The sequence below is a fragment of the Spermophilus citellus genome, assembly GCF_964194105.1.
Source record: "Spermophilus citellus genome assembly, chromosome: 15".
In the NCBI taxonomy this organism is placed as follows: domain Eukaryota; kingdom Metazoa; phylum Chordata; class Mammalia; order Rodentia; family Sciuridae; genus Spermophilus; species Spermophilus citellus.
This window is the reverse complement of record NC_138195.1, coordinates 25,686,333-25,699,475: the sequence shown is the minus strand read 5'-3', so window position 1 is coordinate 25,699,475 and position 13,143 is coordinate 25,686,333. Positions and strand designations below refer to the sequence as shown.

General features: G+C 37.8%; 1 protein-coding gene across 11 annotated transcripts in view; it reads left to right on the top strand.

Moving 5' to 3' along the window:
- The window catches only part of SGMS1 (sphingomyelin synthase 1), a 299,689-nt gene that overhangs the window by 163,344 nt on the left and 123,202 nt on the right, over positions 1–13,143 (top strand). For 9 of the 11 annotated variants that reach the window (XM_081268407.1, XM_081268409.1, XM_081268404.1 and 6 more), the window contains one exon: positions 4,527–4,670. The exons of the other annotated variants lie outside the window; for them this stretch is intronic. The gene's annotated coding sequence lies outside the window, so the exon portion shown is untranslated. The remainder of the gene's footprint in view (positions 1–4,526; positions 4,671–13,143) is intronic. 11 annotated transcript variants of the gene reach the window in all.

Sequence of the window (13,143 nt, the reverse complement as noted above, 5' to 3'; positions counted from 1 at the left end):
TTTGTTGGTTTTCTCTGCTCTTTACACATTTTTCTGTATGTCCCCTTTTTTTTATCTGGTTGTTTGATCCCTGCCTTTCATGTCAAAGATTTTTTTCTGAAATAAATGGTGAGAATTGAGTTTTCTGTTCATATTTAAGGAGACAATAGAAAATAGACTGGAAACTTTGTTACCTGGAGGGCTTCCCTGTAGTTCTTGGGCAGGACTTGTTTATATCAGTGGGTGACTCCTATTCATCAGAATCTGGACATTTTTTTTTCCCCTTGGATATTTTACTTTCTCCAAAAAACATTCCTCTATTTACCTTTTTGTAAGGGTTAAGCCTGCCTGAGAGGATTTGGGGGAACCAAGCAGGGAAAGCCACAGTCTCACCATCCACACCTGTAATGGTTAGATCTAAATGCCTGTTCAGCTTTTTCTGGAGTCCCTGAATCTGAAGTCTTTCTGTGCCCTTTTCTCCAAAGTAAACTTCCATCTGTTACGGGATTAGGATGGTTTATGTGGCTCTAACTGATGGGAGAGAGGATATTGGGTTCTGACTGCTTTTCCTTCTTCTTTTTGCTTAAAGCAGCACAACTTTGTTATATCAGTTTGGTAATTCAGGAAGCTCGGCTCACGCAGGTGTCTCTAGGCTGGAATGAAAGTGTGCATGGGCTGCATTCCTTTCTTTTTCTTTTCCTCCCCCCTCCCCCCCTCCCTTCCTCCCTCCCCTCCCCCCTCCCTTCCTCCCTCCCCTCCCCCCTCCCTTCCTCCCTCCCCTCCCCACCTCCCTTCCTCCCTCCCCTCCCTTCCTCCCCTCCCCCCTCCCCTCCCTTCCTCCCCTCCCCCCTCCCTCCCCTCCCCCTCCCCTCCCTCCCTTCCTCCCCTCCCCCTCCCCTCCCTTCCTCCCCTCCCCCTCCCCTCCCTTCCTCCCCTCCCCCTCCCTCCCTTCCTCCCCCTCCCTCCCTTCCTCCCCTCCCCCTCCCCCTTCCTCCCCTCCCCCTCCCTCCCTTCCTCCCCTCCCCCTCCCTCCCTTCCTCCCCTCCCCCTCCCTCCCTCCCCTCCCCCTCCCTCCCTTCCTCCCCTCCCCCCTCCCCCTCCCCCTCCCTCCCCCCTCCCTTCCTCCTCTCCCCTCCCTTCCTCCCCCCTCCCCTCCCCTCCCTTTCCTTCCTCCCTCCCTTCCTCCCTCCCTCCCTCCCTTCCTCCCTCCCTTCCTTCCTCCTTCCCTCCCTCCCTTCACCCAGGGGTGCTTAACCACTGAGCCATACCCCCAGTTGTTTGTTATTTTTCATTTTGAAACTAGGCCCCACTAAGTTGCTTAGGGCCTTGCTAAATTGCTGCAACTGGCTTTGAACTTGGAGATCCTCCTGCCTTTCTGGAGGCTCAGGAGAAAACTCAGTTTCTTACTTTCCCAGCTTTTGGAAGTTGCCTTGTCCCATGACCCTCTTCCATCACTAAAGTCAGCAATAGTAGGCCAAATATAGCTCACATTGCATTTTTCTAATTGATTTTCTACCTATCCTTTCTAAGAACCCTGTGATGACACTGGACCTATTCAGATAATCCAGGAAAATGTCCCCAATTTTTCTTCATTGTGGTAAAAAAGCACAATATAAAATTTGTATAGTGCAGTAGTGTTAACCACATGCACATTATTGTGCAAAATAGCTCTAGAATTTTTTTTCATCTTGTAAAACTAAAGCTCCCTACCCACTAAACGGCAACTGTTTCTCTCCTTCCTCTATTCTGGGCAATCATCATCTACTTTTTGTTTCTTTAAGTTATAAAAGTGGAATGAAGGCAGTATTTGTCTTTTTGTGACTGGCTTGTTTTGCTTAGCATAATGACTTCAAAGCTCATCCATGTTATAGCAAATGATGGAAGTTTCTTCTTTTTTTGTAGTTGAATACTATTTCCATTGTGTGCATATATAATATTTTATTCATGTATTCATTTGTCAATGCCCATTTACCACCTAAATGGTGCACTGTTCTTGAACAGTGCTGCAGTGAACATGGGTGTGTAAATATGTCTTCAAGTCAGTGCTTTCCATTCTTTCATATGAATACCAGCAGTGGAATTGCTGAATCAGCAGTTTCATTTTTAATATTTTGAGGAACTGCCTGGTTGTTTTCCCTGGTGACTATACCACTTTACATTTCTCCAAGAGTATACAAGGATTCCAGTTTCTCCACATCCTTGCCAACACTGTTTTCTGTATTCCATTCGAATGGGTGGGAAGTAATATCTCACTGTGGTTTTAATTTCCAGTTTCCCCATGATTAGTGATGCTAAGCAACTTTTTATGTGCTTGTTGACCATTGTACATCATGTTTTGAGAAATGTCTGTTCCAAGTCCTCTGTCCATTTCTTAATAGGTTTATTGGAATTTTTGTTGTTCAGTTGTAGGAGTTCTTTTTTTTTTTTTAACATCCTGTAAGATTTACCAACACAAAAGATATTTTTTCCCATTCAGTAGGTTGCCTCTTCACTGTTTATTGGTCCCTTTGTTGTATGAAAATCTTCACATTTTATGTAGTCCCATTGTTTATTTTGTTTTATTGCCTATACTTTGGGTGCTATGTACAAGAAATCCATTGCCAAATCCAATGGCGCCATGTCTTATAAAGCTTTCCCTGGGTTTTCTTCTATGAATTTTATTGTTTCCGATCTTTTTTTGTGTGTGTGTTTGTGCTATTTTCATGGTGAGTCTTCAGAAAGTTGTTTCAGATCTTAATTCTAGAGCTTTAAGCTATTTTGAGTTAATTTTAAAATATGATAGAAGGGTACGTGTGTGTTTTATATAGACAGCCTGCTCTTTTCAGTCCCCTTACGACTCTTTTCTTCTGAGGAATAGGAAGCTGCCTTCCTTGACCTTTCAGGGGCAGTTAGCTGGCTTTTCTTTGCTCTTCAGACTCTGTAGTCACCTCTGCTGTTCCAGAGGTGTCTGCTGTCCTTTTGATGTCTGTTGTCTGTCCTATCCTTTTGTCTTTGTGGATTCTGTCTTTTTCTCTTTACTATCATTATAATGGGGATTAAGAGAGAAGCAGAGATAAACAGGCCTATTCTATTGGCTATCTATAACCCCAAAATTTATATTGCTTTTGAAAATTATATTTTAGAGACTTTTTAAAAAGTTATCTCATATTTCCTTCTGTTAGGTTCAACCTCTCAAAATAATTTTTAAAATCTATTTCTTTGCTTTCTTTTTGATAGTTTGTTAAGTGACCCACAAGCATCCCCAAATGACATTTTTACTTTCCAATATTATTTTCTTATTCAAAATGAGACTTGATAAGATTTCAAATTTCAGGCAACATCTGTCTCCTTTTTTTTTTTTTTTTTTTTTTTTTAAAGAGATAAAACTCTTGGCTTTTCTTTGGGCTTTTACACTATATTTTGGTGTCCTCAGGAGAGCATGATATTTGTGTGATGTAAATACATTATATATTACTTTGAAGATTTAATCGAATACTTTTAAGTTAATGGCAGGAGTATCCTAGTTTTGTTTTATATTAGTTGTGGCACCTGCTTTTTGTGATTGTACTTAATTATTTGCAGGTGTAGCCTGATTTTTTTCAGAATGATTAAATGTGGGAGATTGCCAAGTATAACGAGGTTCTGAAGAACTATCAAGAGAGCGGTTTAGGGGTTGGAGATTTTAGCTCAGTGGCAGAGAGAGCGCTTGCCTACCACGTGCAAGGCCCTGAGTTTGGCCTTCAGCCCTGGGGGTGAGGCAGAAGGGGTGAGAGGAGAATGGTTTCTTTTTGCTCTAAGAATTGTTTTTTAGAATTAAACCTCTTACTTTGCTCAAGATATCACTTGTTTCAGTTTTTTACATGGGACCCCCTATGATGCCCTCCCCACCAAGATAACTTCAGAGGAGCTTATTAGTGTCTTGAAATTTAAGTGGGGAGAATGGGACAGTCTTTTCCTCAGATACTCAATGATATAGCACTTTTGTGAACCTGAAAGGATTAAAAATCCACGTTTATATAGATTAACACAGCGTAAAAAAGAGGTGTTACTGACATGATCAAAATAAAAACACTACTTCCTAGTTACAATTACATTTCATATTCTTTCACATGTAAATACAAATTATGAATGAGGGACTAAATGAACAATGGGCTTTGTTCTTTGGTGCCAGCTTCCTGGTTTTTGCACACAGCCTTTTGTATACACGTGAATATAAAAGATATCATTTGTGAGGGTAACATTTTGGCCTCAGAGAGATGACCATCTTTTTATAAGTCAGTTTATGAAGAGGTTAACTCAGTAGTTTACCTTTGTTTTCAGTTTGAAGTGCTGTCTTTTATGTTGTATATATTTTATGCCAATAAAAAATAAAAGGCTAAAAATTGAAAATAAGAAAAATGGAGGATGAGAGGTGGAGAGGGCCCATTGTGAATTTTTTGTTTCCAAGCTAATGAATACTTTAATGCTTTTATTTACAGTGAACTATACTGAATTCTAAGGTTCTTTTAGTTTATGAATTTTATGATTCCACTTTGGAGTTGTTAAGCTTGAATGTTCCTCTGTTCTAGGCACACCAGTGAGTTCTTGGGGATGCACAAAAGTGTCCGGTTGAGAAACTTATGATATACAAGACAAGACCCTGCCTCAGGAAGCGTACATGAGAATAATTTTAAAGGAACCTTTTGGTAGATGCAAAACAATAGCTGTCCAAGGTATGTAGTAATAGAGAGCGTGGACTGAACTCGGTGTGGCCCACTGTACTGTACTGAGTCAAGGTGAGCTGTTCTCTGGGAATGGAGACTGCTTAGTCACCAGTGTCTGTTGTTTTTTACCCTTGATGGTGTACTGGGATGTCATTCTTCACTGCTGGGGTAGCTCTTTCTCAGCACCTTCAGGGTCCTTCCTGTTGTCTGAAGGACAGTGAAGAAGGTAGTGATAACCTTTGACTCTGTCCAAATGAAAGTGATAGGAAATTTCTAGCCTAGGTCTCATTGCCTTCTTTCCTAGGAGCAAATGTGTGCCCCTTGAACTGGCTTTCATTATTGGCTTTCCTCTTATCCTGAGCGTCATGAAAGCCATTTCTGATTGGGCAGGGATTGCATCAGATTGACTTGTTTCCTGTAGTCATTTACTTTAACCTGCTTGTCTCCTTGACTCCTTCAGGTTACAGTGATAAGTGCCCACTTCATTTTCTGGCTTAAACAGCCTTCAATTTTTATCTCTTCAACAGTGTTTATCACCTAGGTCAGGTCACCATTATTTTGTGTCCTATATCTTTCAGTGGACATCCAGCTTTTGATGCATTATCTCTTTTCTTTTGGTGTAGCCTGTCAGGCTGTATGTTACCTTGGTCCTATAGAGTTTTTTTTTTTTTTCTTTTCTGCCAATGTAGAACATTAGAAATGTACCCTGTGCCAAGAAGTTTACATATCTTTGCTTGTTATGCCATCGTGGAAGCATTCAAAAGTCCCTTTTTGTGGATAAAGAAATGGATGTTCTAAGTGGTTAAATAACTGACCTACTATTTCTCATAAAGTAATTGGCAGAAATAGGATTCAGCACTAAGTCTGTCTCAAATTATGTACTATGAAAGTAATACACTGTGCTGTCTCCTTTTTTTGAAGTAGTGTTTTAAAAATATTCTAATTCTTTAAAATATTTCGATCACTTAGAATTTTTAATCATTGACTCTAGTTTTTTATCATTGTTTCTTTGCCTTCCATTTCATGGTATCTTATTTGGTTTATAATTATAGTTACAATAATCTGTTTAGGATATTAGGATTAAATATTTTCAGTATTTATTATTTCCATGATTTCTGTGAAGATATATTAGTATTATGAGGTATTATTGGAATACATCCTCTTTCTAACGTAGGCTCTGCTGTCTTTACTGATCCTGTTTGATCGTGGTGACAGCATAGAAGGCAGTGCTTCTACATTTCCAGCTTCTGCATTTCCTATGGGTCTGTGGTGCCATTTTCACCATTGCCCTGTTTTATTCAGTGTGGGCTTAGAGAAGATGATACAGAGAAGAATGATATGATTTTTCCAGCAATCTATCCAGTTCACAAACTTGTTTCAGAGCTTATATCCTTTAAAATATAGACCACCCAGAGTTGGGATGAGGCTTAGTGGTAGAGCACTTGCCTAGCATGTGTAAGGTCCTGGGTTCCATCTCCAGCATTGAAAAAATAAACAAATTAGTAGAATAAAAAATGGACCTCCTGTTCAAGTGCTTTGCATTGGCTTATTGACCACTTTAAGTGTATAGGGCTGACAAGTTGTCCTGGATGATTTAGATTTTAAGAATATATGGCATCCAGGGCTGGAGTTATATCTCAGTTTGTAGAGTGCCTCGCCTAGCATGCATGAGGCATTGGGTTTGATCCTCAGCACCACATAAAAATAAAATAAAGGTATTATGCCCATCTACTATAAAAAATATTTTTAAAAAAGACTGTATGGCATCCATTTTTCTCCCTGATAAGGGGCTACATGATTTTAAAATTCTATGTGTTTAGACTTCTGAAGCATTATTAGGTTAGCAGATGCTGTACTTACTGTTATATTTTAAATATTCACTAAAATTCTGGAAATTGGTGTGGTCAATTTTGTTGAAAGCTGAATAAACTGAAGCTTGTGTCACCTTCACACAGTTAGAAAATGGGGGAGCCAACTTGAACATGGATCTGTTGCATAGGCTGTGTCTCTGATGATTCCAGAGCCTCACTGACAGTACACAGCTGTGACATTTAGATGGCAAACCGTCTAAATTTTCTTATATTTTGCATTCTTACGAAAGCAGTCTTAAACAGTTGAATAAGCCTCATCTGCTTAAGTGGAGGCTTCTAGATGGGACTGGAGCTATGCACTGGTGAGGCTTCATCATAGAAGTAGTAATTCTGGTTTATGACAGACTGAGTGGCTTTTGAGAACTGGAAGGTGTGTCTGCGCGGGCTGTGTCATTTCCCACACGGGGCTTTCCCAGATGCTTGTAGCAATTAGGCTGACTCACCGTAGCAGTTGCATTGAGCAGCTGTTCCATCCACAAGTTGGGACTGGAATTTGGCCACACAGTCATACAGTTAAGAACAGCTCTGACAGACATGAGTATGTCAATATGTAAATCAATGGAAGTGTAACTGATGTGATTCTGCAGTCTGTATACGGGGTAAAAATGGGAGTTCAAAACCCACTTGAATCAAAGTGTGAAATATGATATATCAAGAACTATGTAATGTTTTGAACAACCAATAAAAAAAAGAAAAAAAAAAGAACAGCTCTGACATTTACAAACGAATCACAGAATTTTAGGTATATCGCATCTTTTCTCTGTGTAAGATTTTATTTTGTGTTAATTTTTTTTTCTGATTTTACATAGAAAATTTGGCAAATGTTGAAAAGTGTAAACATAATAGAACCAACCACCACTCAGCCACTGGTAATATTTCCATTTTTATTCCTATGAATATGTATTCCATTTAAAATAAAATAACAAAATTAAAATCATAGTCTTCTATATTCATTTTTACTTAGTATAAATACAGTTTTTCTCCCAGGTGCTTAAATATTATTATGTACTTTCAGTGGCTACAAAATATTCCATATAGGCAATAGCATAAGTGAGTCCATCCTGCTGTTAGGTGGGCCTAATCCTTATTTAGCTCCATTGCAATCTCACCAGATTAATCAACAGTAGGATAGATATATTCAAATAAACAAGAACTCTGTAATTGCCACTTTCATGTATCTTATAAAATAACAAATGATGGTTATCATTGATGGATGAGAAAATCCAGTTTCATTCACTTTCTGTATTATATCAAATGATGAACTTGGCTTGTAAATTTTCCAATCCAAATACTGTGCATGATTGTGCATGATGCATTGGAAATTCTGTTTTGAATGGGTAATCTTGGGACCTCCTTTTTCTTTCTTCAAGGTGGCCCATCTGTGACAAGTAACTTAAGCTTTTATGTAGTTAGATGTAGTCTTTCAAATCCTGATTTACAGGTGATTTACCCTCCTAGTTCACTATACAAATTAGTTAAACCTTTTTCCCTCCTCTTTCTTGGCTACATAAAGGTGCGCACAGAATATAATCCCCAATTCAACTTCCTTTAACTAGGTACTAGGTTCCACCTCCTAAAGTTTCTATATCTTTCTAATAGTCTATTCAGCTATGAATCCATCAATAGATTAATCCACTAATGAAGTTAGAGCCCTCATGACCCATTCATGTTCCTTAAGCCCTGCTCTGAACATTGAGGCTTCAACAAATAAGCCTCATTGAGTGCCATAGCACACACCTGTAATCCCAGCTATTTAGGAGGCTGAGGCAGGGGGATCACAAGTTCAAAGCCAGCCTCAGCAATTTAGTGAGGCCACCAGCCTTAGCTACTTATTGAGGTCCTGAGCAACTTTTGAGAGATGTCGCAAATAAAAATAAAAAGAGCTGAGGGTGGGCTCAGTGGTCAAGCCAATGAGACAGGTAAACATTTATCAGAAATGTTTTACTTAGAAAAGTCTTATGAAGCTTGCTCCATGATATATTGTTATTTTTTCTTCCTTTATGCTATCATTATTAAATCATCCTCTTCCTCACTTAGACCATTGCTTTTCAGAGTTGATTTCTTATTGAAACCTTGAAATTCCCGAGTACCACAGAAGAGGTACTTACTGTTCTTACTGTTCTGCCAGTCAACAGTTCAGCTTTTATATATTTTATTTATTTAGTTCTTACAAATTTTTGTTGAATGGAGGCAGTCTGCTGCTTAAGCAAGTGGAGTCTGAAAATCACTGTGGCATGTAGATGCTTAGGGAGGATGAAAACAAGATGGAAGATGGATATTGGTGTGGTTTTACTTCAGGTTTCCATTATCCCTGTAATTCTCCTGCAGTGGCACAGTTGCTTCTTGGGTTTGGTGTTCACCATAGGCCTTCAGTTGGAATTTCATTGGTTGCCCTGCTGATGGTGATTACCATAGAATAAATCAGAAATATAAAATAGGCTTTTAATGTTCATGTCAGTTAATGGTGGAAGTATAACCTGTTCCAAAGAGTTGGATTTCTGTATTCCAGTTGATGGGGATTACCAAATGGGAAGGTGTACTTTTCATCAGAGTGATGTGTATGAAGGTCAGTGTAGCATTCTGTGCAATCTTACTGAAGTCTATTTCCAGACTCTTAAAATACTTTGGCTCTGTTAAACTGCAGATTGAAATTGGCAAATCACAGAACTGACCACTCCCGAGTCAGCAACTTGAGTTATTTGTTTTATAGTTCAGTTGACTGACTAAAGAATTTCTCTAGAGATATTTTTAACTAGCAAAGACTGAGGAATGACCAAAGAATTTACAGTGGACTAACTTATAGTTGGAAATCCGAATCCTTAATCATTGTTAAAAATATTAACTTTATTTATAGAATAGTTGACACAGTAGTATCAATATATGAAGTTCTTAATGTGAATATATACTCAGTTATTTGAAGAATGAGCTTAATCATGAGCTTAATCATTTTCCCCTGTTTTCTATATCAGGAGAGAGGTAAATTATGGCCAGCTCACAAATATAATAGGATCTGTTAGAGACACATAAGGCCTGAGCTGTGTGTATATGCTGGCTGCATATGGTTTCTGGCCTATTTCTTGCCATACTATGTGGACTGGCACAACTGCCAGAGTGACATTCACCTTGAACAAGATGTGAAGAATGACAGCCCTGGAATGGCACAGTGCTTCAACCCCAAGACTGCTCATTCACTCTGTCATTCATTCATCTGTCACATGTCCATTGAGCATCTCTACTTCGGGCACTATTCTAGGTGCTAGACTACAATACTGAGGAAGGCAAACAAGATCCCTAATCTGGTGGAACTTATACTCAATGGGTGTAGGGCAGGATGGTGCAAGGGATGAGTAGAAAAGAGGCAAACAACATTTCACATATGATGCTAAAAAGAAAATAAATTGGGGAAACAATGTTTTGGTGGTACCAGACATTATTTTAGATTGTGTCTAAATCGTACAACTTGTATTTTGGTTTGACTGTTTCCTTCTTGCATTGCATACATTATTATATTCATCAACTCTATAAAATAGTTCTAGGAAGAGATGAGATTTCCTCTATTAAAAAATGTTTCCTGTAGAAACTAAGAGAAATTTCTCAAGATTTGGCATTCAGTGGTGAACACAGAGAGAACTTGTTTTCTTAAGTAGTTTGTTGACAAATAGAATTTTAAAATAATAATAAGTGTGACTGATGTTAGTAAAATTTTCTTTCTTTCTTTCTCCCTTGCTCTTGCTCTCTTGTGTTATGTGTGTACCAGGTATAGAACCCAGGGGGCACTTAACCAGTGAGCCTTGTCCCTACCCCTTTTTATTTTGAGACAGGGTCTGTCTAAGTTACTTAGGCCTTGCTAAGTTGCTGAAGCTGACCTTGAATTTGTGATCCTCCTGCCTCAGCCTCCCAAGCCATTGGGATTACAGGTGTATGTCAAAGCACCCAGCTATTTTTATTTCTTAAAATAATGCCTCTTCCATATCTTATTTCCTTCTGGAAATTGAATAAAATGTATGTTAGATTTCTTCCTTCCTTTTTCTTCTCTTTCATATTTTTGATATCTGTCTGTATTTGTAAACAATTCTGGACAGTTTTTTTTATTTGTCTTTAGGTTCACTTTTTCTTTGTTCAGTTACTTATATATTCTGCTTGCTATTTATTTATTTTTTCCCCACATTTTTTGATTGGTACATTATAGTTGTACATATTGATGGGATTTGCTGCTAAATATTTGTACATGCACATAATACACAATATATTTTGTTTTGAAAAATTGCCCTTGTTGAAGGGGATTTTTTTTGGGGGGACAGGGTACCAGGGATTAAACTTAGGGGCATTCGACCACTGAGCCACATCCCCAACCCTATTTTGTATTTTATTTAGAGACAGGGTCTCACTGACTTGATTGCTGAGAGTGGCTTTGAACTCTTGATCCTCCTGCCTCAGCCTCCCAAGCCTCTAGGATTACAGTGTATGCCACTGTGCCCCGCGGGATTTTTATATTAAAATTTTTTTTTTTATCCTACTGTTTTATCCCCAGAGCCCCTGTGAAGGTCTAATACCTAGTACGTGTTGCTCAATAAGTAAAAAGAATTAGTGTGAAGTTTTTTTATTTTTAATTTTTCTCCATTATTTTTGGATCCTTCTTCATATTAGTATGGTATTTTTTTAGATGGCATTTTATTCCTTTCCAAACCTCTTATTTTTGAGACATATTAAATATGCTTATTTTATGCTGATAATTCCAGTATTTAAAGTCTTTTTGATCTGACTCATCTGCCCTTTTCTCACGAGAAAGAAACTCTCGCTCATGGTGTCTTATTTCCTTATGTTTTTATGATTTTTTTTTTTTTTTTTACCTACCATGAGCTTACGCTCCTTGTAAGTTTTATCTGTATGAGTACTTTGAAGAGTTGATGACAGTAGATTTTTCCAGAGAGTATTTATATTTGCTTCTTCTGGGTTCTGATAGCCATTGTCAATCTGGGACATCTTTAAATTCTCTGCTTGAGGTATCTGAAGCACACAGTGTAAATTTGGCCCACAAAACTACATGAGTTACCAGTGGTTGGCATGAATTCTCAGGGGAGATTTTCCACCCCTGAAGAATGCTGGTGTTAAATAGCAGTGCCTCTTTTGATGCAGCAGGAGTATTTCTAATGCACTCCTATACTGAAGGTGTGGTGCTGGGGGGACTGATTCTGTGCAAGGGTTTGTTGATGCTTCTACTTGGGTAGCCCTGGTTCAATCTCTAGGCCCCTGTGAGATTGTTATAATGCATGTTCGAGTCGATCAAGGTCTGGTTTCCATGCGTTCCTACCTCCAGCATTCTCATTTTTACTTTGTTTTGACGTTCCTTACTTTATTGTTGCCTTGCTGGTACATTAAAAAGATTTTATATTATATTCTTCTTTTTTATTTTCATTAAGAGAGCAGTCATATATCTACATGGTGTTCTGTAAAAATGGAAGACCTGTTTTTTTATGCTGTGCTTTCCGTAGGTGTTTCTCAGAGATGAAGTAGAAAGACATTTAGGGCAGAGCTAGAAAGGTTATTAAAAACTTGGGTACAGCCCAGCCTCTTCTTTTGAATTGGTGGTCTTCTATAATTAATATATATATATATATATATATATATATATATATATATATATATATATACACACACACACACACACACACATACATACATACAGTATATTATGAAGTAGATACTAATCCTTTATCATTGTTTGCTGAGTCAACTGAGATCTTGATGCCTTGGGGATATTATTTATTGATATGAGATTTATTTGATTAATTGATTAATTATCTGATATTTTACTGTGTCATATAGTTTTATTCTTATAAGTTGAAATAGATTCTTGAGTGATACCCAATATAAGAGAAAATTATTTTTTCCATCACTTCTGCCATGCCTCCATATAATGATGTCCTGAGAGAGACACTGATGTACCTCTGTATACTCATTCCATGTTGTTATTTCATTTGATTCTGAATTAGAGGAATATTGTTCGTAAGTGAAAATAGTTGCGATTAGTAGACTATAATTACAAACAAAGCAAAATCATTTTTGAGAACATAACTTTTAAAGTCAGTTTAAATGCATATTGTGCAGATCTGCAGAATAAGTTTAACAATTTGAAAATTGAGCACTAAATAAAGTGAGAAACATTGATATTTGACAGAAATATGTAACACATACCTGCGCTTCTCACTAACCCAAAGGATCATACATGCTGTTTTGAATTTTAATTTTATTTTTCTCAAAATCTCACTAGATTTATTTTGCAGAGGGATCTTCTACCTGTTACTGATCCACTGCAAGTAGCTCCCTGGCCTGCCCCTCAGTCATCATTACTGCATTAGAACACACCTTCTTGGAATTATATTATATAATATTTTGTGTGACTGAAGCTGGTGAACATTTTTAAAATATTCAATATTAAGCAAATATTAAATGGACTAAATATTGATTTAAATTGGTGGAATTAAGGTAATCAGAATAATGAGAATAGTTGCCTAGCACAGTTATGTGTTTTGAGATTCTGAAAATTAGTAGTCTGTTTTCAGTATTCACCATGAAGGGAAACAGAAACATAACAGGGTAACACATCAACT